General features: G+C 37.7%; 1 long non-coding RNA gene across 2 annotated transcripts in view; it reads left to right on the top strand.

The window, feature by feature from the left end:
* LOC143266991 (uncharacterized) overlaps positions 1–26,924 on the top strand; it is a 180,248-nt gene that overhangs the window by 105,457 nt on the left and 47,867 nt on the right. Inside the window, exons 3-4 of one of the 2 annotated variants that reach the window (XR_013041849.1) lie at positions 3,440–3,507; positions 18,016–18,453. This is a non-coding gene — a long non-coding RNA (uncharacterized LOC143266991). The remainder of the gene's footprint in view (positions 1–3,439; positions 3,508–18,015; positions 18,454–26,924) is intronic. The other variant, XR_013041850.1, reaches the window with a different exon arrangement.

Here is a 26,924-nt window from a genome sequence, read left to right as displayed (position 1 = left end):
GAACCACCAACCAGGTAGCTTGCATGGGACTGACCTAGGCCCTGCATATATGTCAGAGTTGTCTAGCTTGGTCTTCTTGTGTGACTCCTAACAGCAGGAGCAGGGGCTGTCTCTAACTATGTTACTTGCTTTTGGAACTCTTTCCTCCTACAGGGTTGCCATGTCTATCTTTAATAGGACAGGGAGCATAATGCTGCCTGGGGTACCAGCCTCTAGGAAGCACACAAAGCACGAAGGGAAAATCCAGTGTTGGCCTGTACTGGACTTTTCTATCTGAGGGAGTTAGGATAAAGGCACTCACCCATTCTCTTGATAGTTCTCTTCTTTATTCATCAACCTCTTCTGATGGATTGACTGTGCTGGATTTGGCTGCCTTTACTTTGGGTGAACAGCCATACAAAAGTGTATTTACAGATTGTTGCATGAAGAATTTCCTCATACCAAGGTCCCTAACCTTAATTTACATGCCTTACTGAAGGGGACCATCACTTGCTCCCTTGACTCTAATCCTTCATTCAGCATTGTGTGCAATACACAATAATATAAAAGCCCCAGGTGTGCCTGAAGTGTCTTGTGACCAAGGTTATGGGATGGCCAAAAGGCACCCTCAGCAAAAACAATCATTGTTTTCTACAAGGAATCTTCAAAGTCAAGGTACTTCTTAAAAACATGTGTCCATCCTAATCTCTATACCATACAGTGATTTTGCTAAATTCCCACAGAGTACAGGTGACATGACTTTCATCTCCCTACATGATTTTTTTAAAAAAAAAGTCATCCCAATACCCCATATATACATCTAAGTAACTTATTGTGGGTCAGCAGAAAATGAGCAGAAAGAAAGCATCTTTTCATAGCCAACTTCCTTGCTGGCAGGCCACATACCAAGGCTACCAAGAAAAAATTTTACTGTCTATCTTGAAAGTTAATCTTACAAGGAATCCTAAAGGAATCACAAACCTAAACTTTTGTACATAAAAGACAAACAGTCAGCTGTATTTTAGATTCTCAGGATGCATACTTGTTTATCAATAGCCTCTTATCAGGAGGTCAGGGGGCAGGAATGGGTACAAGGAGTTGTTTATCACCTTTGATCAACAACCAACCTTAACATTAGACACTTTGTATTTTTAACCTTAGTCATCTATCCTTATAGACATTTATAAACAAAATACATTGTTTTCTGTATTTTTTTGAAGTTATTGTCAAAACATCTGATCTAACTTGAAGTTATTACAAGGCTTTGTTTCAACCAAATGACGTACACTGAGACCTGTAACTGTGTCTTTTTAGCATTAAGAGAATTGGGGCCATCCTGGTTTTCAGAGAATTCAATTGTTCTCCTAATCATTGACCTGAGTTGTGATTTAAATATATATATTTATATCCTTGTTTATACTTTTATTCATCAAGGCTTTATATAAGATGTAGATGTAACCAATCATCTTATTAAAATAAGAAACATAGAACCAATGAAAAAGAGAAAGCCGAGAGGTCAGAGCTCAGAGCTAAAATCTTACCTCCTGCAGTGCTCCTAGCTTCCCCGAAAGAAAGCTACTTCCTGTTTGTCTGTCTTTAAATAGTCTTTCTGTTCTGCCTTCTCATTGGTTGTAAACCCAACCACATGACTGCCTTGTCACTGCCTGTAAGTACCACCCTCCACGTCTTAAAGGTGTATGTCTCCAATGCTGGCTGTATCCCTGAACACACAGAGATCTACCTAGCTCTTCTACCAAGTGCTGGGATTAAGGGCATGCGCTGCTGCTGCTGCCGCCGCCGCCGCCGCCGCCGCCGCCGCCGCCACGCTCTTGCTATGGCTCTAATAGCTCTAACCCCTGGGCAACTTTATTTATTAACATACAATGAAAATCACATTTCAGTACAAATAAAATAACACCATAATAAGCTAATATTATCAACTGGACAGTACAGATTAGGGAGGAAGTCATCTTCATGATAATTCACAGGTAATTGGATGTTTCCATAAGATAAACACATTGTCTTTCAGGCAGTGGAGAATTTCCCCACACCCAATTCAACTATGCCAGAGATCAGAGAGAGATAGCACCAGTAAACATGCAAAGGCACAGCAGAAGCAAAAGAAATTCTGGGGTCTGGGGTCTCAGGGACCTTGCCTACCCAAGAATTATCCACCAAGGGGTTGCCTCCTGGTAGACCAACACCCTGAACCTCAATTGTCACCTGTTGTCCCCACCCCACCCCACCCCCGACATGGCTACTGGCAGAGATGCCTAGTCTTACTGCAAAAAGATATACCATCTTTGGCTGGTATACATGGGAAGCCTGCTCTTTTCTGAAGAGAAAGGAGGAGGAGTGTATGGGGGTGGGTGGGAGAGGGGAGGTTGGAAAGATAAAATGGGAGTAGAGGAGAGAGGGAGGGGAAACTGATCAGGCTGGAAAAAAATTAATTAATTAAAAGGTAAGCAATTTGATCAGTTACATAAGGGGAAAATAAAATAATTAGACTTTGTTTACTATGAAAGTGTCTTCTTTTTTTTTTTTTTTGGTTTTTTCGAGACAGGGTTTCTCTGTGTAGCTTTGCGCCTTTCCTGGGATTCACTTGGTAGTCCAGGCTGGCCTCGAACTCACAGAGATCCACCTGGCTCTGCCTCCCGAGTGCTGGGATTAAAGGCGTGCGCCACCACCGCCCGGCTGAAAGTGTCTTTTAAACTAAAGAATTATGTATTTATTGAGCATTCAACATCAGAAAGTACCAAGTCAATGAACTGGCTATTGTCTATGACTTTATCATTTACCTTGAGTATTTATTCTTTCTCAGTGTCATTTGGTAGATCTCAATACCATTGTTTTAGATGCACTGGGAAATCTAGTTGACCTGGTCACAGTGAAAAGCAACTACTGGTAGACTAGCATGCTTTGTTGTTAATTTACATATTGTATCATGAGTAGAATCTCTCATCTCCCATCAAACCAGTAATTTTTTTACAGTTGAAAGCCTACATCTGTTTGATGTAATTTGTGTTTCTCCAAATACTTCTATGTACACATAATAAATAACCATTGAAGATAAAGTACTGGATTACCTAGGGCTGTAAGTCTTCAAGAGATGACTCACATTCTATATTACAATGGCTTCTCTTCCCCTTTCCATTTAATTTTGGTCTTGAGTAACTATTCCACCTTTGACTGGTACAAAGCAATTCTCCGTTAATGATAATTTATTTTCAGGGATTCTTATTTGTTTTATTTTTTTTAATTTTATGCTGTCTCTGTGGAATGATGGGAATCAGGTTTTATTTGAATATTCTATTAAACATAAACTCAGTTGCTACTATCTTGTCAAGAAAAAAATAAGCCAATTTCCTGTAGTTGACTTTTTTCCCCTCAAATCATCAAACTGTACCTTGTGAGTCTGAAGTGGTGGCTCAGTGGTTAAAAGCAAGTATTTCTGTTTCAGAGGATTCAAATTTGGTTCCCAGAACCCAGGTCGGGTGGCTCATACCTGCTTGTAACTGCAGTTCCAAGGTGTGTGATATCTTTTTCTTTACTTTGCATGTGTAAAATTTTATATATGTGTATAAACTACCACTTCATTCCCCCATATATATATATATGAACTAAAATATTGAGTTAAATTAAGAATATGTACCTTGCTATTTATAAATAAAATTTATATAATCCCAGCATTGAAAGAGAATCAACATTGGACTCCAAAGGGCATCATATTTTAAATATCTTATTTTGTATCATAATTTAAAATCTGGCAATGTGAACTTAAGAGGGTACTTAAGTATTCATGGTGCTTACATTTTGTCATCTGTAAAAATTGTCTTTACATCATGAAATTGAGCTAAGGACAAATGTGATGCCACACAAAACACTGCTGCTATTAACCTCTTGCCAGAATAAGGGGGTATGAAGTCCCCTGGGAATTAAAATTAAATCTGCCCAAGGCTTTCTAACCAATGGAAAATAAGTCTCAAAAACAAACGAAGGAAATTTGGTGCAGATCTAGTAAGGAACTAAAGATTCAGGGAAGGCAGTCTTGGCTCTAATCCCAATGTTTGTTCATTCTTCCTTCTCCAAAGTCCCAGCTACATGGGTCCAATTCTGCTTACATTAATGTGTCATGCTTCAACTCTGTTAATGCAACACTAGCTACCAAGAAGCTTCCAGGCACTGTGGAAAATAATGATGTGCATTTCCAGTATAGCATGTGCCTACCTATTTACCAGTTCCAGAATGGAAAAAAAGAGAATATCTTTTCAAAGAAAAAGGGAGTGAGTCACAGTGAACTGGGTATAAAGTACACTGAAGACAAGGGCCCTGTCAGGTCACCCTGCATTTCTCCTCAGCTTTGCATTAAAAAGGAAAAATATGAAAATTACTGAATGGTTGGAAAGCTAATTAACTCATTTTTTACAAAAGCCTTCTTATCACATTACTTTTTGTATAATTCTAAAAGTTGAACTGGCAAGATTTCAGCAACTCGTTTCTTTAAAATGCAGATTGGCCCTGCATCCTTTAGACTGTGGACACTGAAAATAGGCCATGGCACCTGCCGTGCAGACAGGAGAGCAGCTCTAGCTCTGGAGAGATCTGACTGTTGCTGTGTTTGAGTGTTTCCACACATGCTGACTTCCAAAACCAAAAGAAGCAATTTGTTCATTGAGTGCCATTGGCAAAGTGCCCGGTAATTGGTCTTTCTGTTTTTAAAAACATAACTTTTGTGTGGGCACATGTGCCACATGTGCATGTAGATATCAGAGGACAACTAAGTGAAGTCAATTCTCCTTCCACCTTTAAGTGGATTCCAGAGTTTGAACTTGGATGCTCAGGAATGTATGTTGAGTGTCTTTATCCCTGTGAGACATATAAGCTGGCCCTAGTGGCTTTTTTAAAATTTATTAGTATATTCCTTAAAGTAGCATTACTGAAAATTTATAACATGTGTGGAGCAGCTACCCACTAACCCCTAGACTTTTCTTGAGTGAAAGTAGCAGGAAATATTAGATAGAGGGATTTAGATTGTGGAGATAAACAGATAGAACATACAGAATAGCCTCTAGAGGGCCTGGAACTTATTCCAATGGGCCCTGACTGTCTGCCCTTGGGTATTTATAGAAACACCAAGGGGTGGAGCAAAAGACCTACCCCCAGCACAGCCAAGTGCAGACCATCTCAGATACCTGCACTCAGGCCCATGGTCCAATCATCCCCTCTATGCAGACCTGCTGGGTAAAGTGACTAGGAACCTGAAAATGGGCTCCCATAAACATGCCTAAGTCATTCACTTTGAATTCCATTATGTATAAATTTGTCATTGGTTCGTGAATATTCCTGAGATATTAAGTAATAATTAAATATGAATTTCTAGAATGATGTACAAAAATAAAGCTGAATTTAGTTTGAACATGTGTTCAGTGCAAATTTCCATTTTCCTATCTTATGTCTTCAATCTTTAAGAAAGCAGGATTTGTACATTGAATTTCTATATTTTGGACTTTTGAATTGTGAATAAAACAATGGATCAGCAATTCTGCAAAACAGAACTGCACAGATTAAAAACAGCAAAAAAGCAATCACATTCATCTTCTTCTGCTTCATTAATTACCTCACTTGCAGTAACTTCTTCATAATTTTGAACATCAGATACAATACACATTTTAGTCTGTGTATTGTATGATGAAATCTGTGGCAGGGGTCTTAAATAATATAAATTTATTTCTGTTGTTCCTAGTACCTGGGAAAAGCAAGATTAATTCAGTATGCAGAGGGACCTGATCTGTGCTACAAGCTGGCACTTTGAGCCTAAACCCACTGTGCCAGAGGAAGAAGGGCTGTCTTTATATGGAAGGCAGGAAGAAAAGCTTAGATGCTGTGTGAGCTATTTTCTATAAAACATTCATTGTGTCCTAAAAACTTCACTTCCTAATATGACCACATCCTTAAAATTTGGCTTATGAATTTTGAAATGGATACAAACTTTAATCTTTAAATCTTTGAATATATATATATATATATATATATATATATATATATATATATATATATATATATTTCAGATTTTTAATGACTGTTGAAGATGTTTTCTTTTTTCCATTGTACACTTTTGGCTTCTTTGTCAAAAATCATATGTTCATAGGTGTGCAGATTAATGTCAGCATCTTCAGTTCGATTCCATTGGTCTGTGAAGAATAGTGTTGGTAATTTGATGGGGATTGCATTGAATCTGTAGATTGCTTTTGGTAAGATTGGCGTTTTTACTATGTTAATGCTGCCTATCTATGAGCATGGGAGATCTTTCCATATTCTGACATCTTCTTCAATTTCTTTTTTCAGGGACTTAAAATTCTTGTCATATAGGTCCTCCACTTGCTTAGTTAGTGTTACCCCAAAGTATTTAATATCATTTGTGTTTATTGGAAAGGGTGATGTATCTCTGATTTCCTTCTCAGACTGTTTGTCAATTGTATATAGGAGGGCTACTGATTTTTTTGAATTGATCTTGTATCTTGCTATGTTGGTGAATGTGTTTATAAGCTGTATCAGTTCCTTGGTTAAATCTCTGGGGTCACTCAAGTATACTATCATGCCATCTACAAATAGGGAAAGCTTGAATTCTTACTTTCCAACTTGTATCCCCTTAATCTCCTTATGTTGTCTTACTGCTCTGGCTAGAACTTCAAGTACTATATTGAATAAGTATGGGGAGAGAGGACAGCCTTGCCTTGTTCCTGATTTTAGTGGAATTGCTTTGAGTTTCTCTCCATTTAATATGATGTTGGCTGTTGACTTGCTGTAAATAGCCTTTATTATGTTTAGGTATTTTCCCTGTATTCCTGATCTCTCCATGACCTTTATCATGAAGGGATGTTGGATTTTGTCAAATGCCTTTTCTGCATCTAGTGAGATGATCATGTGTTTTTTTCTTTGTGTTTGTTTATATGTTGTATTACATTGACGGACTTTCGTATTTTGAACCACCCTTGCATCCCTGGGATGAAGCCTACTTGATCATGGTGGATAATTGTTTTGATGTGTTCTTGGAGTCTGTTTGCCAGTATTTTATTGAGTATTTTTGCATCAATGTTCATGAGGGAGATTGGTCTGTAGTTCTCTTTCTTTGTTGTATCCTTGTTAGGTTTAGGAATCAGGGTAATTGTAGCCTCATAGAAGGAGTTTGGTAATGTTCCTTCTGTTTCTATTGTATGGAACAATTTAAAGAATATTGGTATTAACTCTTCTTTGAAGATCTGGTAGAATTTTGTGCTGAAACTGTCTGGTGCTGTGCTTTTTTTTTTGTGGTTGGGAGATTTTTAATGACTGATTCTATTTCCTTAGAGGTTATTTGACTATTTAAATAGTTTATCTGGTCTTGATTTAACTTAGATATGTGGTACCTATCCAGAAAATTATCCATTTCTTTTAGCTTTTCCAGTTTTGTGGAGTAGAGGTTTTTGAAGTATGACCTGATGATTCTGTGGATTTCTTCAATGTCTGTTGTTATGTCCCCCTTTTCATTTCTAATTTTGTTAATTTGGATGCTCTCTCTCTGTCTTTCGGTTAGTTTGGATAAGAACTTGCCTATCTTGTTTATTTTCTCAAAGAAACAACTCTTTGTTTCATTAATTTTTTTGTATTGTTCTCTTTGTTTCTATTTTATTGATTTCAGTTCTCAATTTGATAATTTCCTGGCGTCTATTCTTCCTGGGAGACTTTGCTTCTTCTTGTTCTAGAGCTTTTAAGTATGCTGTTAAGTCACTAGTGTGAGATTTCTCCAACATCTATATATGGGCCTTTAGTACTGTGAATTTCCCTCTTAGCACTGCTTTCATAGTGTCCCATAAGTTTGGGTATGTGGTGTCTTCATTTTTGTTGATGTCTAGGAAGTCTTAATTTCTTTCTTTATTTCTTCCTTAACCCATTGGTGATTTAGTTGAGCATTATTCAGTTTCCATGAGATTATAGGTTTTCTGTAGTTTTTGTTGTTGTTGAAATCTACCTTTAAACCATGGTAGTCTGATAGAATGCAGGAGGTTATTCCAATTTTTTTGTATCTATTGCGATTTGCTTTGTGGCCAAGTATGTGGTAGATTTTAGAGAAGGTTCCATGGGGTCTTTTTTGTTAGGATGGAATGTTCTGTAGATATTAAGTCCATTTGAGTCATAACATCAATTAAGTTCTTTATTTCTCTGTTAAGTTTTGATTTGGAGGTTTTATATGTGGTTTAAGCTTTAATAATGTTTCTTTTGCATATGTGGGTGCCCTTGTGTTTGGGGCATAAATGTTCAGATTTGAAACTTCATCTTGGTGGATCTTTCCTGTGATGAGGATGTAATGCCCTTCTTGATCTCTTTTGATTGATTTTAGATTAAGGTATATTTTGCTGGATATTAGGATGGCTACACCCACTTGCTTCTTAAGACCATTTGATTGGAAAGTCTTTTCCCAGCCTTTTATTCTTAGGTAGTGTCTGACTTTGAATTTTAGATGTGTTTCTTTTATGCAGCAGAAAGATGGGTCCTGCTTTCATATCCATTTTGTAAGCCTGTATCTCTTTATAAGTGAATTAAGGCCATTGATATTAATGGATATTATTGACCAGTGATTGTTCATTCCTGTTATTTTTTGGTGATAGTGTGTGTGTGTACTTCTCTTCTTTGGGGTTTACTGCTGTGGCTTTATCTATTGCCTGTGTTTTCGAGGGTGTGTCTGACTTCCTTAGGTTGGAATTTTCCTTCTAGTGCTTTCTGTAGGGCTGGGTTTGTGGATCAGTATTGTTTAAATCTGGCTTTGCCTTGGAATGTCTTGTTCACTCCATCTATGATGATTGAACGTTTTGCTGGGTATATTAGTCTAGGCTGGCATCCATGGTCTCTTAGTGTCTGCATTACATCAGTCTAGGTCCTTCTGGCTTTCAAAGTCTCCATTGAGAAATCGGGTGTTATCCTGATGGGTTTGCCTTTATAGGTCACTTGGCCTTTTTCCTTTGCTGCTCTTAATATTCTTTCTTTATTCTGTACGTTTAGTTGTTTAATTATTATGGGACAAGAGGACAGTTTTGGGGGGTCTAATCTGTTTGGTATTCTAAAGGCTTCTTGTATCTTCATAGGCATTTTCTTCTTTCAGTTGGGAAAGTTTTCTTCTATGATCTTGTTGAATATATTTTCTGTGCCTTTGAGTTGGTGTTCTTCTCCTTCCTCTATCCTTATTATTTGTAAGTTTGGTCTTTTCATGGTGTCCCAAATATCTTGGACATTTTGGGTCATGACTTTGTTTGCTTTAGTGTTTTCTTTGACTGATGAATCTATTTCTTCTACCATATCTTCAGCGCCAGAGATCCTCTCTTCCATCTCTTGCATTCTGTTGGTTATACTTGCATCTGAAGTTCCCGATCATTTACTCAGATTTTCTATTTCCAGCATTCCCTCTGTTTGTGTTCTTCATTTTTTTCTATTTCCCTTTTCAGGTCTGGGACTGTTTCCTTCATCTGTTTCATTGCTTTTTTTCATGATTTTTTTTCAGGGATTTATTGTTTTCTTCTGCTTTATTTGTCCCTTCCTCTAGTTTTTTATAGAGTTCTTCCCATTTTTTGTTTGTCTTTTCCTCGATTTCATTTTTGATTTCTTCTATATAAGCCTCTACCCTTTTTATGATGTTATTCATAAGGTTGCTTTCTTCTGCTTCTTCCATTTTGTGATGTTCAGGTCTAGCTGTTGGAGGAGGGCTAGGTTCTGGTGATGCTGTATTGCTCTTTATTTTGTTGTATGTACTTCTGCCTTGATGTCTGCCCATCTCCTTGTGGATTAGTTCATGGTCTTTTCAGTGCTCTTGGTCCAGACAGAGCTGACAGATTCAGGAAGCCTCCCTTCATTCCAGATGGAAGCTCTGGGCCAGATGGGAGCTGGGGACTGGTCTCTTAAGTCTCAGGAAGTGGCTGGGGTCTCAGGAGGATGAGTGTGAGGGCAGGGCATGGAGATTATAGGGTCTGCCTGGGGTTTTGGCAAAGGTGAACCTTCCCTCAGGGCCCACCTGATGGCCAGAACCTGGGGCCAAGTTGGTCAAGTCTTTCCCCGAATGGCTGATGCTCAGGGATGGGACCTAGGGGCAGGCCTCTCTGGGTATGAACCCAGGCACTCATATCTTGTCCAGATGGGAGCTCTGGGGCAGCATCAGAGCTGGAAGCTGGTCTCTGAGTCTCAGAAAGTGGCTGGAGTCTCAGGCAGTTGGGTGTGGTGGCAGAGCATGGAGTTTGCAGGGTCTGCTGGGGGTCTTGGAGAAGGGGAACCTTCCCAGTGTGTGTGTGTGGGTCCCTACCTGATGGCCAGAACCTGGGGCCAAGTTGGGCAGGTCTTCCCCGGAGTGGCTGGTGCCCAGGGATGGGACCTAGGGGCAGGCCTCTCTGGGTATCTATTTATTTATTTATTTGCATATTTTTTGTCTCTGTGTACATTTGCACACCAGAAGAGTGTGTCTGATCCCATGGGACTATAGTTACACAAGGTTGTGAGCTTCCATATGGACACTGGGGATTGAATTTAGGATCTCTAGAAAAGCAGACAGTGCTCTTAAGCACTGAGACATCTCTCTAGTGTCCTAAAACAATTTTTTAACATTTTTTTGAGCCCCAGGTTCTATGTGGGTTACTAATGTCAAACTTGGATTATTACCCTGATAAATGCTACAAAGGACATCATAGGCCATATTTAAAAATAGAAGGCAGCTCCTCTCATTCTTAACCTCCACTGGAAAAGAACAGATACAGTTTTTGTAGAAAGTTAGCATCCAGTTTAAAAAGAGCCATAGTAACGACATACTGCTCCCAGTGATACTTGCAGCGGGTAGAAGTGTGAGCTGTCATTTCAGCACCAGAGCAATCAGCTCTGGGATAAAACACTGGCTTAAGAACAGCAGAAAATGGGTAGCACGGCCTGTCTGCCATCACGTCTTAAAACACATTCAAGTGGAGTTAAAAGGACTGAAAACTGCACTTTCTCCATCAAATCTTTCTTCTGTAGTTCCTGGAAGACTTGTCTCAAGTAGAATCTCTGTTACATAGTGGTCAAAATAGTCATGAGAGTACCAGTTGATGCAATTTCTAGGTTTTGTTAACAGCATGGTCAATTTCATAACTCCTAACCTTATTCCTTCTGCCCAGTTATTTGCAAATACATGACAAGGGTGGAAAGTCTCTAGCAACATGTCAGCAATGACCAGGAGCTATAACTAGAGAGATACAAATGGCTTTCAGTTTTTCAAAAATAGTAAATGGATTAGAAGTCTTGATGCTAACTACATATATGCTTCACTTTGTGATGGCTGATGAGGTGAGAGGCATGATTCAAAGTATAATTAGGTATGGGAAAAAACGTGGGAAAATAGGAAAATTCTATTTCATGAACTCTATACATTTTGTTACAAGGTGGTAATTTTTTTTAAGCAAGAGGAAATTGGCTTTTCTTATCTTATCTCAAGATTCATAATCTTCCATCAGTTGGTGTTTTAAAAACACATTACACACTGTTTTGTAGATAGATATTTATTTTTTCAAAGTCACATAATCACTGTTTAGAAGAAAATTGGTTGTGTACATTTTAGTTTAGATGGAGTTGATTAACTTTGCCACATCGTGTTGTACTAATATTTCCCTAAACAATCTGTTCTCTGGGAATCCCAGATACATGGGTTCTCATAGACCTAAATTAAATACACAGTGGGGTTTTGGGGACTTTGGGATGTTTTTCTTGTTTAATATGTATACAAAAAAGAACTCAGTAAGTCACATTGGTAGATAAAAATGACAAAGTAAGTCACTATGTCTCAAGGTTCATTATGCATTTTGTGCACACAGATACTATGAACTTTTTCCTGAATTTAAGGAATGTGGAGATTTTATTATTTTAAATATTTTAAACAATATTCAATTTTTAAAAGTAGACAGAGTAAGGGAAACTGCAATCATCCAGGCAAGATGCATTCAGGTAAACGTTACTGAAGAATGGAAGTGTCCTTGAGATGAAGAAATATTTTAAGACATTAATAATGAAAACATAATTCAATTTTTCCAAAGCTGAGTTCCCACCTTTTATTAAGTGCTCCCAAAGGTAAACAACAACTCTCTTTGGCATGAATGGAAATTTTTGCTCTATTGTGATAGCCTGCATGGAGGTAGCAATGTCCACATTTTTTCTCCTAACATAATTCATTCAGGCTGTCTCACAGGTAGCTCCCATGATATCTTGTGCCCAAATCTTTGTTGAGGGGACACATAACCACATCCCTAGATATGATTGAATTAGCAATTAACATTAGCACTATTCATACCCAGATACTGTCCAAACCATGTTTGGGTTAAAACAATGAAAAAAAATCAATGTGAACATTCTAGCTCACTTTAGTTATGTTGGCTTTAAGACTGGCTATTCTAATTTTTTTCAGTTAGCTTTGTCGGAATTGTACCAAGTTTGTTTACCAAGTTAGAAAAATTTCAATTGAGTGACTTTTATTTTTGCTTAGATGCAGCAGCCAGCCTTAAACTGACTCAAGCCATGATAATGACTTTGCTGCTTCATGTTGGAGGATGAAAGACACACAGTTTCTCATCTCATGTTATTGAATACCAATACATCATGTAATCATAAGTTTGTGTGAACAGAGCAAAAAATCAAACCTTTTCAAATTCTACTCACAGAGAATCTTCCTCTATAAACACTAGTTTTATTAAGATTAAGTCATGCTGAGTTTGTAGAATAGTCAAGCCCTTATGTATTTTTAAAATATCCCTTTGCATGGTGCATACTGTCTGACTTGATCACATTTGTATTTTATTTTATTTCTTCTCTTTTGGAAAAGATGTCACTTTTCCTTCAGTTTGAAAAGGCAGCTGGTGGCAGTGTGTTCTGAGCACCATCAACATGTTGTAGAACATTTATTTTCCTCTAAATTTACCATCAATATGTTTTAGAACAAATCTGTGAGAATTTATTTTGAAAATAGTTAAGACATAATCATCAAGTAGAATTCTTTTGAATGAGAGTGGGACCTCTAAGAAACAGAAGAGAAGAGAATTTTATATAAGAGCTTGATATTTTTTCATAAATCATATCAAACAAAGTTTCATAACAATAGTTGTATTGCCAGTCATTGGAGTGACTTTTATCAAAACTATTTTTCTAATAAGTATGTATGAAAACATTCTATGCAATTTATAGTTATTTATTTTTTGAGCATATGAGTGTTTTGTCTGCACGTATATTTGTGTACCACATCTGTGCCTGGTTCCAGTAGAGGCCAGAAGAAGGTATTGAATTCCCTGGAACTGGAGTTATATATTATAGGCCACCATATGACCAGGTCCTTTGTAAGAGCAGAAAGTATTCTTTGCCTCTCAGCCATCTATCTAGCCTCTCTTATAAATTATAAACACCTTATCTCAAATTTACCTCTGTTTGGCTTATGCTTAGAATTGACCAAATGCTATTTATACAAAACTGTGTGATTCAAGTGTAAGATAGTCCTTGTTGCTTTCATGAAATGTTCTTTCTTTGGAAAAAGCAAAGATCAAATCCACCAGCTTCAGGACCAAATCGAGTCTTAATTTGTTCATCTACCTCATCTTTGGATGGAGTTCAGAGGAGTTGAAAGTTGAAAGAGGGTAGACACTGATCAGTGAGACCATTAGATGTTCGCCTATATTTCACTGTGATGGGACTCATGGAGATCCATTTAGTTCAAAGAATGAGACTTGGGTACTGCTCTAGGAATATAGGTCCAGGGCAGCTTTACAGCCAGTGGGGAGCTCAATAATGTGGTCATTCCAGAATTCTGTGGACTATGTCAGCACCCAGCACCTATTACAGATGTGCTGTCATCCACCAGATAGAAGCCAAGCCTGGATCCCTACAGTAAGGTGGTTAGCCAGACTATCCGAAATAACCATGGAATGCCACATTCAATGAGAGATTCTGCCTCAGGAAATCAAGTGGAGAACTCATGAGGAATATATGCAACATCAATATCTGGTCTCTACATGCCCACATGTGTATGCACTCACACTCATGAGAACACACATACACATAGGCACGCAAACCAAACATACGCATACTCACATACACAACTTCACTAGTTTACAAAAGTATTTAAATTCACAAATTGAAATTAAATGCAAGCTCTTATGTTAGTGATGGTGTCACCAGGCAGATTGACATCCAACGAACAGGCTGGCAACCCAGCGATTCTTTCTATTTATATTCTATATCTTCAAATGACTTTCATACTATCAGAGGCAATTGTCATATTGACATGGTGTTGTAGAATGTATGGGAACTCATAATTTGCATTCACTCTTGAGTTGAGGTGTTCTGACTCTGTATCGCCAGTAACTAAGGAGGCCGTGATTATTTTATCACTGCATAATTGAGGAACTGTGGACCTGGGAGGTGAAATGTATTCTGACAGGTAAAATGGAAAGTTCTGAGAAATATATATGAAGTAAGAATTTAAAATGAGGGGCATATTCATAAGTACTCTCATTCCCTTCTTAATAATTACGCACTGTCAGGAAATTACCTCCCACAGGATCTCTAAGGCATATGAATTATATCCTGCATCTCATCTCCAAAGCTTATTTTCAATATGTCATTTTAATACTGAGTTGAAGAAGTTTAGAATTTAGTGTGGGAATTAGTCACTAAAATCTGTTCACAGTGACATTTTGACCCCAGGATTCACACAATACTTTTGAGGATAAGAGAAGACAGGATAAGGGTTGAAACTGACACCAACAGAAGAATGTAACTGAGATAATTCTGCACTTCAGTAAGCTTTTAAACAAAGGTTTATATTGCCTTTTTAAAAGTGACCACTTCAATTAAATTCATTAGGGAATTCTGGAGAACTACATAGATATAGACATTGCCTTGCAATCTCAAGTAACCAGTCCTGTGTGCTACACACATACAAGAGAACACTGTGGAAAATATTACAGTTGAGGTTAGAGAAAGATGCATTTGAAGAGAAATCAAAAATGAAGATATTGTGGTTGTGCTTTTTAATAAGGCATATTCAGGAAACATCCTGGGAAACTTGCTATCTGTATACATTATTATAGAATAGGAATGAACATATACCTATCCACTCATACACACACAAAGGAGTGGAGATTAAAAGTCTAATAAAATAATTGGTTTAATAAATTTTGATAAAGTAATTATATTTAAAAACCTGGATACATCATAGTACAATTGGTTTAAACTACATTAGTCATAAAATAGAGGCCAATGGTACAGTTTACCAACCGCAAGAATAAACTTTCTCCTTAGCTTATAAATCACAGTTCAATGTATGTATCCACATGCCAAAGGTCAAATGAGATCATGTTGGACAAACTGAAAGATGGGTACAGTGTATGAACAAGAGAAGCACTAGAGGGACCGTGGCAGAAAGTGAAGTAGAAACTGCCCTAAATAGTAAACCAGCAGAGCATACGTTATCATTATGTAGAACTTTACACCGCAGTAAGAGAGAAAATCCCCTGTTATTGTTGATCCAGGCAGCACTCATAGGAACAACACACAGAAGTGTCTGGTGAAATATTTAAATACCGGTTATTGCAATGAGGTAGATAGATTAATAGAAAGCATAAAAACTTGGAACTAGAAAGTTAATTCAATAGTTGCAGAGGACCACCCCTGTCCAGTTCCCAGTACTGGGAACTCACAATTTTCCGTAACTCCAGTTCTTGGCGAGTAACACCCTGTTCCTGACTCCTCAGGCACTGTGTGCACATGCACATACCCACACACAGACACTGAGACAGAAGGCAAACAGACAGAGACATACACACACACACAAATCTAAAGATTTATTAAAACTTATTAAAAATGTGAAATCACACATGAGAAATACAAACTAATAAATAATAACATCAAAAGTAATAAGATATCTCTTGTTACATTGCTTCTTTATCTGGATTATTCCAAAATGGATTTAAATGATTTATGGAGCCCTCAGTTTCTCCTTCTGCTTGATTTTGTGAGACTTGTGCTCATGGTTATTGTAAATTGTTGGCTGACATGTGCTCTTCTTGTGGTCACTTAAATAAGTTCATTGTATCCTCCACAATCAAGGCTTGTTTCTAGTGCTTAAGTACCTTCTTGACATTTCTCACACCTCCAAATTTGTCTCAACACCCTTCTCCTATGAAGAAAAAAAATGCACTCAGTAAAAGTGTTTTCATCACATAATGAGGGAATCTACCTCCCTTTGTGATGTCCTGAAATAATTTTCACTGTAAAGGCAATGAATGGTCTAATCCAATTGGATACAGAAGGGGAAATGCACTATTTGGCTTCATATCAAGTATTATTTCTTGCCAGAAAACCTGGCCAATACCAGAGCCCATGTAGCTTTCACTAGATATATGCTTTTGTCAATGGAAGCAACCTGTCTAATGTCTCACCTCTTTTGTCATTGTTTACTACTGAATTTCTCAAGCCTGCTGGGGTTTTAAGTATATTTGAAGCCATTCTATAACTATGTCAGAACTCTTGGTAGTTTTCCTATAATAGGAGAACAAACTCTGGGGAGTTGGTTTCATTTAAAACAGCAGTCAGTCTTTACAGGATACAGATTAAAGTCCATTTTCATAAGACAAAAATGAAGAGCACACATTGTTCATACTGTACTTCACTGATAAGTAACCTCAGAATGGATTGTAAATACTTCTCCTGAAAGCCCCCTTTCCTCTCCCTCTCCTCTAGACATATAGGACAGACATAATTGGATTTCATCATTCACCAGGTGATAACTAAAACATTTTTTAGGACATTTTGCTTACACTTTCTTTGTAAAAACACAGAATGACATCCAGACAAAATTGCCTGCACACTATTGTGGATAAAGAGACTGTACTCCAATGGACAGTCATTAGAACAAGTTCAGCCATCATGTCTGTGTAGATGTAACAGTCTTATTAAATATGAAACACAGAGCCAAACACAGAGTTAAAAGCCCAAGAGGTCAGAGCAGTAGCTAAGAGCTGAGACTTAAAACTTCCTTCTTACCCTTCACTGCAGCTGCCGTCCTTCCTTTGAGAAAGAGACCTACTTCCTGTGTATCTGTCTTTTTATTGACTTTCTCTTCTGCCTTCTCATTGGTTGTAAAACCAACCACATGACCTCCTGGTCACTGCCTGTCTATACAGACCTGAAGGAAGGTCTTCTATGGTTGGTATTGAGATTAAAGGCGTATGTCTCCATGCTGGTGGTGTCCTTGAACACACAGAGATCTGCCTGTCATGTAATCGGGATTAAGGGCGTGTGCTACCACTGCCAGACTTCTGCTATGGCTTGTTATTAGCTCTGACCCCCAGGTAACTTTATTTATTAACATACAACTAAAATCGTATTTCAGCACAAATAAAATATCACCATATGTCTGTCTGTGTAGGCAATATCATTTGATACATCTTTAAAGCTCTATGCATACTATGCCAAAGTTGACAGCATTCATTAAAACACAGCTTTGAACATATTTTCTTCCTGTCTCTAAAATGAACAATTGCATTTTGACACAGTCTATTGCTTATAGTGGGCTTATAGTTATCATAAATATATGACTAAAGAAAATAACTCCCAAATGTCAACTGTAGATATGTTTCACAGGCATTACCAATAGCTAAGTGGACAGTTATTCTGTTAAAATTTAACACTAAGAGTTTTAGTAACCTAAATCTGGAGTAATCTTCTAGGGTTAATGAAGAGGAATGCTACTTGTTGACAGTGGATGGACACACAGTATGGCCAGCACAGTCCAGTGCATTCGCCAGGAGCTCTTTGTTTATCAGTCAAGCACTCACAAGGGACATTGCAGAACACTAACAATTTTCTAGAATGACCCTTAATGAATTCTGGCAGATGTTTGTTTTTAATTAAACCCTATCACACTCTGGGTAGCAGATGCCCAGATGTCTTTAGGGATTACATGGGACAGGAATACATTTTACAATTATTCTGTTACTTTTATTACAGGTGATGTTGCTTCCCTCAGAGCACAGCATGCTCTGTTGATGCTGCTACATCTGACCTCAGCATTCTCAACAGCTGTCAACACTTATATCCTGTTTTAAAAATGGAAACAGATTCTGAAAACTTAAGTGATCTGGAACAGCAGCTACTCTTGAGCTACTATGCTTCTTATTAAATTAATGAAAGGGATCAATTAAACAGATGGCAGAGAAGAGATCCTTGCACTTTTAGTGACTATTGGATTGAGTTCTATTTTACAATATCATCTAATTTCAACTCCCTTGAAACAAGAAGATTGAGAGCTCAGTTAGCCCTTGTCCAAGTTCTTGAAAAGCTGAAGGCACAGCCAGACTGAACCAGGTAGTCCTTCCTGTTTCCTTTTGAAGACTCATCTCTACCACCAGGAATCACTTGTGGCTTTATTAACAGAGGACTCTGAAGGTAAATTAAAAATCAGATACCTGTGTTTGTGATAAGGAAAGTTAGAGATAATTGAAATTACAGATAGGCAAGTGTTTGATTTATACTGTTTAGTCTACAAAGGCAGCTTGCTTTGGGCATTCTAAGGACATGTGTGATACCTCTACCAGAGTGCATCACAGTCTCCATCCTGAGACTAGAACAGGGTCTTCTTTCCACATCAGATTTGAAGACCTGAATCTCTCAACCTATTTTTTCAAAGGACAAGTGATTAGATAGACACATACCTCTGTGTCTATAAAATTAGAATCTAGACAGAGGGTGTCCTCGTTTTGTTTCAGAAGCATATTAGGGGAAGAAATGTGTTTATCTGGCTTACAAGTCCTGATCACAGTCTATCATCAGGAGAAATCAAGGCAGGAACTCAGCAGGAGCAGAGGCAGTGGCCATGATGGAACACTGCTTCCTGGCTTGCTCTCCAAGTCTTTCTGAGCTTGCTGTTATATAGCACCCGGCACCACCTGTCCAGGGGTGGTACCACCCACAGTACGCTGGCTCCTTCCATATTGATCCTTAATCAAGAATATGCTAAGCAGACATGCCCAAGGCACAATCTGATGGAAGTAATTCCTTAATTGAGATTCTCTTTTGTCAGGTATATCTAGGTTCTGGTCAAGTTGACAAAGACTAACCACTACACGGAATTTCTGTTATGGCAGTTCATATAAATCTTCTCCTATAAACCCTGGAGAAGGCTTGCAATCAAAGGTGCAGGACTGTAAGCATTGCTATTCTTCACGCCTTTATTGAGAGGGCCCACGGGCAAAGTGAGAGACAATACACCCATCATTAAAGACGTAGATTGTCTTTTTACTTCTATCATATAAATTACTGAGAAAAAAATGATGGAGAAACATGAAAACTTACACACAGCCCCTTACTCTGCAATTAGTCAAAATCTGATCTGCAGATTAGTAATCTTTCACATGTCAGAAAACAGATATTTTTTCCTAGAAATAAGTTAGACACACCATTTTCAAATATAATGTCAAATACAACTCCAGCAAAATATGAAAAGTTATACCACTTCCAACATTTTGTGGGAAAATATGAATTAGCTAAACTTTCTGTGCTGTTATTATTTACAAGAAATGGAATAAAATGTTAGGATTTTGTAAAGTAGTTTTTCCATATACAACTAAGAAAAAAATAAACAGAGCTGATAAATATGGAAACTTAGGGCTGGAGAGATGGCTCAGAGGTTAAGAACACTGACTGGTCTTCCAGAGGTCCTGAGTTCAATTCCCAGCACCCAGATGGTGGCTCACAACCATCTGTAATGAGATGGCTCCCTCTTCTGGCCTGCAGTGATACATGCAAACAGAACACTGTATACATAATACATAAATAAAAAAAACGGAAACTTAATCTTGGTTCTAATTTCTACCTCTGCAAAATACAAAGCTTCAACTTTATAGTAAAATGTCAGGTTCATCTTTCAGTCAGTTTAAGCTCACGTTATTGATGGTGCATTTCTTTCCACCTGCACTTTCATTTTAACTACCACTGAAAGTGAAATGAGAAAAATATCCCAATGAAAATCATGCAGACTGCCAGCCCCAGTCACATCTGCATAAACCTACAGGAAATGTATGTTCACACCCTGAAACACATGAAATGTGGTGTCTTAAATTTTAGCAGGAATCTTGATGAATTTTATATATTCTATAGGTGTCAGAGATACCTGATGTGCTTTTAACAAATTAACACACAGAGAAATGTGAAATTATGGCTTTAAGTCCGTAGAAATCACCTGTTCAGCTTGAACAGAGGTGAAGGTGGGAAGTGAGGATGTTTTCTATCTCTGACCTTGCATGCAGTGTGGATGGTTGTCTCCCATCTCTGAATATGGCTGTTCATCAACAGGGCAGATGAAGAAATGCTCTGTTTTATGGCAGTGGCTCCAGGGAGTGCTTAGAGAGGAAATATATACACACTTATATGCAAATATATTTACATGAAAAAATATAGCAGGTGGCCAGGGCCACTAACACCCTCTTTTGTGTCCTGACATTGGTAACTACATCTTATTCTTTGAGGATATCAATGTCTAATGACAAAACCCAAATATATTTGAAATTTTTAACAAGTAGCTTCTTCATGGTATAAAATGATTAGAAACATTGAAATAAAATCTAATGTCAGTTTACCAATAAAAATATTAGATTTTTTCTATTATTTCTGTCCCTCTAGAATAAAGGAAAAAGCAAATCAAAGATTTGTGCAACCAATAGTTTCTGTCACAGAATTTCATCTGCATCAGCTAGCTCAAGAGTGAAAGATACTAAAATAGCCTGAAGTGTTGACATGTATTTTAATTGGGTTCTGTGCGATCATTTGACATATGATTCCCAAGTGAAAACCTAAGCAAACTGAGGTTTCCATTTACATCTCTTACCTTTTTATATAGGGCAGTTGCAGAGTTTAAAAACTTACCAATGCATTATTATAAAGTAAGAACTTAACACGTACTGCAGAAAGGAATTCATCTGTCCTTATTTGCAAAGCACAGTATCTTCCTAATGTAAACCATTCTGGAAATGCAACTTGTTATAAAATAATATGAAATTATAAAATTAAAATTAGACAGGTCATTAAGAGCTGCATGTCATTCCAAGGATGTACAATGCTGAATAATGCATTATTTATTTAGCATATCTGCACTCCCTAAGAACCAAGCAAATTGTTGAGCTCTATCTAATTAAATCAACTGAGGAGGTTCAGCAATACTCTACTGTATACTTAGATTAAGCGACTGTCTCATTGAATTAAATAGAATGCATCTATCCCAGATACTTTCTCAGCCAACTTGTTTGATACACCATCTTGTGTGGAAGGAAAACGAATCTCCCTTGGATAGGCATCAGCAAAGCATTATGATCTTGCCTTAACTAGCTGATCTAGAAGTCTGTAACACCAACCATAAGTTGTGCTGGACTGTAACAAAGCCTGATTCAAGTTTTCTCTCATTGAGCTGACCACCCTTGCACAGCTAGATAGAAGAGCTGTATGAATTGTGCTTCTACACATTAAGAAGTATTCAAGCATCAACATCAGCAGACATGTTATTTCTTACATTATACAAATATAATAAGATTGAAAGGAATTGGCCTGTCGTGATCCCTTTAGCTACTGTAAATATACATCTGCTCAAAAAGTATTATACAAATATGTGAAAATATTTATTTATTAGATCACCGATAGTTTCCTGATTATTATCAAATATCCTGGGAGACAAATGCCACTTGTTTCAGGTCATTTCTGAGAATGTTTAGTATGAACAGAGTAAATGTGAACTTGTAGCTGTAATTTAGAATCTGTTAAGATATACAGAGTTGCTGACTAAAAGAAAAGTGGTGGCAGCTACATAGAGGGTGAAGCAGTTAGGAGCTCTTGTTGCTTTTTCAGAGGTCTAGGGTTCAGTTCCCGGTACCTGTGCAGCACACCTCACAACCATCCACAACTCCAGCTCTTTACTGGCCTCTATGGGCACTGCTCTCTCTCTCTCTCTCTGTCTCTGTCTCTCTCTCTCTCTCTCTCTCTCTCTCTCTCTCTCTCTCTCTCTGTCTCTCTCTCTCTCTCTCTCTCTCTCTCACATACACACACACACACACACACAACATTCACATAAATAAGTACTAAAGTAATTTTTAAAGAACAAAATTGTACTTTAATGCTAGAGATGAGTAAAGAGGATGACAGGGCTGTAAATTTCAACACATTTTAAATACCCATCATTGTTTAATGGCATCTTTTAAAAGTGAAACATTAATAAGTGTTTTCTTCATTTTTGAGGAAATCACTGTATGTTGATTTTCTAGCTGCCAAACCCCTAAGAGACAAGTAATTTTCCTTTGAGTCTGTTGTCTTCAGTTGGGATATAATCAGCTAACTTAATTACAGGTGGTTACTACTTGATCTTTATCATATTTAATAATATATCATGAATTTCATATTAAACAGCTAGAAGGGATCAACACCCATCATTATATATATTTTCAGGAATAGGTGATAGTTATGCAAAGTGATCAAATGATGAACCTGTATTTGGAAATATTATTTAATTTACAAAATTAAACCTTTTCTTGGGTTATTGTACAGAAATCTGTTTCCATATTCCCAAATTACAAGGCAGGAAGGAATCAGTCAGCATTGTGCTCTTAGATGTTATTCCATACCCCAAATACACCTTCTGCTACACCGGTGTTGTGCATCTCACCTATTTTTAACATTCCACAATGGTTTTTGGCAGTTATACTGCAGTTCAGTCAAGTAAAGTAAGCAAGCATGTCGTCAAAACATTCATCAAGTTTCCACTAGGATGGTAAACTAAAATGGAGAGGCTCCTCATCTGCTGTTACAACTGAGCACACGAATAAAGCTTTCTCTATAATCAACCTGTCTGTGGGTAGACATGTTTGACGTCCATCAGCCTCACAGAAGGTTGCTCACTGTGTCACTTTCTGTGGGCTCTGTTGTCTGTCTGAGCTTTTCATGTGACCAAGGCTAGACAAATAGAAATGCTCTGGGTTTATGGTCTATAAACTTAGGTTTAAATCCAAACTCTTCTCTTCTTTATGTGTATTCCATATAGGTTTCAGTGGCCTCAAAAGCTGTTCTCCCATTTGTATAATTATACAGTTGATTTGTCTATGCTAGTGAGCTGTTCAAAAAGTGTTGTATTTTTTAGCCCCTGTTTGTGAACAAGCCTGCTTAGGTTTTAGATAGCCAGCTATTGATGCTCTATGAGAAGTGTGAGAAAGGGATTTAAGAATGTATATTAATATTGGAAAGTAACTCTGGAGGCAAAACTCCTGGGATCTAGCTTTTTCTTATATTCTGCAAAGGGAAGGGAACTAGAATCTGTAGAAGCTGTAACCATAGTGACTATTAAGGAATGTTTACAGAGCACCTCTCAATATAGACTCATAGAAACATCAAAGTACAAAATCCTTGTTTCACCAGGATGTCACTCTCTGAACCCTGAAATTCTTTCTTCCAAATTTTAGTTCATGTGTTGAAAACAGAATCACTATTTTAATTACCATGTATTTGGCTTATTCTTTTCAGTGGACACCATTAATAATTAATAATAACACACTAAGCTAACCCTACTGGACACAATATTGAATACAATCAGGTAATCTGAAAATTAAGAAAAATAATCTCTATCCACAGAAAGAGTCCATCAATAATTACTTTAATAAGTGAAGGAATCAAATAATAAAAGGAGATCGAGCATGCAGATGAGTGTTTCCAGGGAATTCAATAGAAATGAACCAAACTGATACTGTTCTACTACTCAGGGGGCCAAGTTTCAAATCTATTCTTTTTCCCTGTGCCCACTATGAAGTGAGATTATACCTGATAAATAACCAAGGCAACCGGCTAACATCACGATAAGGTATGTAAAATTACAAAAGTTCACATCACAGCCCTTGCCTTTGGCCTATTTCATTGTTATTCTGGACAAGCATTGGTTACCTGAACTTTGGGTAGAATTAGTGCAGCTGCTTTGTGGGCACAGATGAGTGTGTGCAGAGGATGCACTGCTTCTAGAGTCTGCTTTGCCAAAACCTGTTCCACATTTTAACACTTGAAATGTCCATGAATGAGCAGGCCTTCTTTGGTTGGATTGCTAGGAATGTTGCTTTACACAGAGATAGGAGTCTTCTTTCTATAAAGGCAGAATCAATCAGTGATGATAAAATAATAAAAAGGTTTTATTTATAGCTGGCATTCATTTCCTTTCAATGGATGTTTGGCTTTAGTGTCAGCTCCACAGAATTCTGTGAGGCACATAGCTGTGTCCACCATAGCATCTGGCATAGCCTCCACTAACATAAGATACTTCCTAATATCAGTCCAAATATATCACAGAAACATGATTTGAGTCACTTCCTGCCTCAGAACCTTGCCAAGGTGACTTCTCTGTACTAATATCTTAAAATTGTACTCCAAGATGTTTCTTAGAAGTTAACAATTGTTTTGACTGAATCATTTCACCTGGAGAAAAAGCATAGGCATTAAAAGAATTTCAAGAAGCAAGTGATAAATGTCTTGGCTTGTTTAACTCCAAAGGATTGTTAAGAAAAAATATAAATATTTTTTTGTGATTCTAGAACAACAGAGGCAGAATAAACCAAGGAAGGCATTGCTACAAACATTAACTAATGGCAAAGATAACCCTTGTTTTAAGGGAAATGGAAGCCATTTATTTTGAACTGTGCTCTGTCATTTTATAGACAGTAGAATTTGTGAAGAATGATATCACATAGGGTGTTTAGCTGAGTAAGTTTCTAAGTATGGGACATCCACCGTCTTCTGTCCATCACTTCACAGTGAAGCATCACCTTCTTAGAGTCATCTAATGTGGATTACATTCTCAGCTCTCCTCTGATACTCTGGCCTTAACAGTCATGCAATGGACTAGACTCAGCTTTCCTGGGTCTTTGTAGAATTTGGACATCCCTAACTCCATAGTATTTAAGTTAGTTCCTTATAAGCAAATCTTGATATATGATTGTATGCATGTCCATATGCATCTGTTTGGAAGTGTAGTACTTGCATGTCTTAGCTCATTCAGGCTATAAGAAATTACTATAGTCAATGACACTCAAAAGCAAAATGAACTTACTTCCCACCACCCTGGAGAGGTTACTCATCAAGGTGCTGGCAGATTTGGTATTTGGTGACATCCTCTGTCCTGTGTCATAGAGGACTGCTTTTTACCTGTGTTCTTGTGTCAAAATGGAGAGGGAGAGTTCTGGCTTCTCTTTTGTAGACACCATTGATGTGAAATATGTATAACACTCCTGAATCTCTGAAGATAATATATATCGTCTTTAAAATCAGGTAAATACTACAGCAGGAAAGGTTTTAACAGTTACCTGGGCCCCCTTGTCCTCAGTGTCCTTATGGCATCAGGCCTTTCCTACATGGAAAAATCAGACCTCACCCTCATCTCAATTCATTTAGTAGCATAGTAGAAAGCAGAATATGCCACACTGAACCATGACTACAATAGACAATATGGCAAGGCACCTAAAGTATGCCAGGTGTCCCTAGTGATTATTTGAGGTGCAAGGCATTTAAAAGAGAAAACAGCAGCAACAAGAACAACAACAACTCAGAGACATTTTCTCTGGCCTACCTTTATCTTCCCAATTACATGTCATATAGGAAGGGCACAATTCCCTGAAATTTGCCCTGGAGTTTCATCTTTCAGAAAAAAAGAACTTATCAAAGGTGCAGGGAAGAGGATCCATTCATCCACAATCTGTCTTCTCTCCTGCAACATCCATTCCCTTTTTGCTCTGGGATTAAGACGACATACAAACTCACAAATCTTCAGACTTTGTGGGCATTGAACCCTTTTCCTATGGTCCACTGGTGCTTTTGATATTGAATCTAACTTGTGTGTATGTGCTTTTTCCTGACAAGTCTGTTGCCAGTGTATTTCTTCGATTAGCCTACAAAACTCAGAAGGGAAAGCAATGGGCTATCACCAACAATTGCACTTTTGCCCCCGAGATGGCCTGTATATACAACATCTCTTATTACCTAACTCCTGTTTAAGGTGCCATATCAGCAGCTCATAAGCTACTATTCGGGGCATGATAAAATGTGCTTAGAAATACCACAGCAGACAGGGCTTGAATTTACACTGTGACACAGCAAGGCCATTGTTTGCAGACAGCATTCTCTATAATGAGCTCACGGCTTCTAATTTTTGACTCTCAGATCACAACACAAGGGATTATATTTCTGAGAAGTATTTTTTTTTATCTTACGGTTTCCAGGCATAATACAAGAAGATTAATAAATTTTGAATTTCATGTAAATAATGAGATCTATTCAAGTATACAATATGACACAATGGCAGCAATGTATACCATATGAAAATTTTAAATCTGAACTTTCAAGTGTAAGTGTTTAGCTGAGGATTTTTTGGTGGAAACTTGAGCCGTTGGGTGCCAATTTTAGCTGGAGTTTTTTGGTCCTGCCTGGCCCACGGTCAGGACAAATCTCTCTTACCCACCAGTCACACAGCTGCTTAGACCCAACCAAGTAAACATACAGAGACTTATATTACTTATAAACTGTATGGCTGGGGCAGGCTTCTTGTTAACTGTTTTTATATCTTAAATTAACTGATTTTTATTAATCTATACTTTGCCACATGGCTCGTGGCTTATTGGTACCTTAAATCTTTCTTGTCATGGTGGCACCTGGCAGTGTCTCTGTCTCAGCCTTTCACTTCCCAGAATTCTCTTCTCTGCTTGTCCCACCTATACTTCCTGCCTGGCTACTGGCCAATCAGAATTTTATTTATACAGAGCGATTCCACAGCATAAGTGGCTAGCTATCATATATTTTCTTTTGTTAAAACAGGATCTCATCCCCTTCTACATTATCATTATTGGGATTTG

This window comes from Peromyscus maniculatus, chromosome 1 (genome assembly GCF_049852395.1).
Source record: "Peromyscus maniculatus bairdii isolate BWxNUB_F1_BW_parent chromosome 1, HU_Pman_BW_mat_3.1, whole genome shotgun sequence".
Classification (NCBI taxonomy): domain Eukaryota; kingdom Metazoa; phylum Chordata; class Mammalia; order Rodentia; family Cricetidae; genus Peromyscus; species Peromyscus maniculatus.
Note: the sequence above shows the minus strand (reverse complement) of the source record. Positions and strands in the feature narration are given on the sequence as shown.